The sequence below is a fragment of the Mytilus trossulus genome, chromosome 4, assembly GCF_036588685.1.
Source record: "Mytilus trossulus isolate FHL-02 chromosome 4, PNRI_Mtr1.1.1.hap1, whole genome shotgun sequence".
Lineage (NCBI taxonomy): Eukaryota > Metazoa > Mollusca > Bivalvia > Mytilida > Mytilidae > Mytilus > Mytilus trossulus.
In genome coordinates this window covers 5,377,246-5,379,856 of record NC_086376.1, presented here as the reverse complement: position 1 = coordinate 5,379,856, position 2,611 = coordinate 5,377,246, and positions in this window count along the sequence as shown.

Below are 2,611 nucleotides of genomic sequence, written 5' to 3'. Positions count from 1 at the left end.
ATATATCTCTGTATATATATTCGTCTTCTGCTTTAATATTTAATTTTATTTAATATTCAATGTCGGATGTTCATTGTAAATATATATTCATCAAATGCGGCAAAGAAGGAAGTTGACAAATTTATATACATTACTGGTCCACTTTTTCACAGATATCATTACACATGTATCTATGATAATACAAAAAAAATGCAATCTTCAATTTACACTTCTTCACATGCTTTTCAATACATGTAAATATGAATCTCAAATAAATCACTAAAATAGATAAGAAAACTAGTTTATTAGCACATTTCATTATTAACATTTTGGAGGAAAAAAATCCTTTTGAAAAACTGTGTGCTCGGAAGAGCTATTGCCTAAATAAATGTTGATGAAAACTCTGTATTCTTTTTCTAAATGTAAAAGAAGGTCACGGATTTATCGTCAATTTCTTATATTAAACTGTTTATTTTCGCTGCCTACATGTAACAAAAGTAACTGTCATTTTCATTTCTGATTTATATTATATTGACTAATAATATTACATCTATATTGTGAATTTTAGATGATCTGGTACGGAAATCTGATTTTCTAGGGGAGGAAGATTTAAAAAGTGTTTCGTATATTGATTCTGTTAAAATTGTTTTTTACGGGCGCATTGCATTTGCGCCAATTTTTGAAAATTACAATCTTTCATTTGCGCCACAAGGTAATATTTCATTTGCGTCAAAAAATAGAAACTTCATTTGCACCATTTTACAGGTAATTCAGGTCAGCAATAACGGAAGCGTTAAATATGCATTGCTCTAAAAGGTTTTTCTCTACAGTATTTCTCTAGATAATGGGGTGAGTTCAATGCCACACTCATTTCTGAAGCCGAGAGTCACTAAGGTTTATAATTGGGATGAGTTCAATGCCACACTCATTTCAGAAGCTGAGAGTCACTAAAGTTTATAATTATATATAGTGTTCAAATGTTCGAGGTGTCAAGATGGACATTTTCAATTTCGACATAAAACAGGAGAATAATTTAAAAGTGTGTAATATTTGATGACCACACTTTTGGTTTATTATCAGATCATACGTTCTGAAAAATGGAGACCAAGTCGTGTATGTGTACCCCGAATAGAAATAAACCTTGCAAAGCAATTATAACAACTGAAATGGACTGCAGTTCATGAAAAAATGGACTATCTTTTATCAATATGGTTGAGAGCAGGAATTTTCAAGACATGAATACATCAATGGTACAAACTTGAATTATCAAGTCTTTTTTTTTTTTTTTTAAATATATATGTTTTATACTATTTACCTGTAATATTGGCGCAATTAAAAGGTTTTATTTTGGCGCATATAAAATATTGTTTGTGGCGCAAATGAAAGATTTTTTTTTGGCGCAAATGAAATGCCAATTGGCGCAAAAGCAAAGCACCGAGTTTTTACTTGATGACAAAAAATGTTTTGTATATTATTTTATACTTTGTATAATGTTTATTACTTTGTATAATGTTTATTACTTTGTATAATGTTTAATACTTTGTATAATGTTTAATACTTTGTATAATGTGTATTACATTTTGTATAATGTTTATTACTTTGTATGTATAATGTGTATTACATTTTGTATAATGTTTATTACTTTGTATAAATAAATGTTTATTACTGTGTTTATTTCTTTGTTTAATGTTTATTACATTGTATAATGTTTATTACAGTGTGAAGAATCATATTTGCTTTTTTATGTGTGTTTTATTTAGTTTATAAGAATTGTTATTTTTGTGATGAAAATGTGTATGTTTTTGAACATTTATCATGCAGGCATACTTCACATGTATATCATGTGTATCATATGTGTACACAAACTCAGAAAAGGTCAGTTGCGACTTTGGTGGAAATGATACATTGGTCTCATTGTATGGAAATTAAACAGTATTTGTATCTTTTTTCCAAACTTGTAGACCAGTCTTCAGTTAACTGTGCTTATCGAGCTACAATGAAAGGCAATGATAACGCATATTAAGATATTAACAGTGGCGGATCCAGGACTTTTTATAAAAAGGGGGGACTGACTGCCCGAGAGGGGACCGGTCCAGTCATAATTCAGCGATTCCTTCAATGATCAACCAAATGTTTCCCACAAAAGGGGGTCCCTGCCCAAAAGCCCGCCTGTGCTTTATAGTTTCTACGTCCAGTCAACTTTTTTTTATGTATTCTCATGACTAGGTTAAACAAGCTTGGTACGAACGAGATAAAATATGAAGTTAGAAAAATAATTTCCAGGTTGGATGAAATATGAAATTATGGATATCGAGATAAAAGGGCCCGTATATATTAAGATAATTGATTATTAATTATATGAATAATAAAATACTAATAATTCGTTTTTTTATTGTTTTATAAAAAATATTAACAATCATCGTAATTTTCTTAAAATCACATATAATAAAACAAAACGAGAGATAGCATATGATGATAGGGTAGTAATGTACATGTACTTCATTGTACAAATAAATTTATATTTCCCAATCCCGTTGTTGTGTATACCGAAAAGTGCTCAATTTTTACACTCATGGAATTCATGCTACTATATTCTTTTATTTGTTTATGTTTACACAAATGACTGAACGCT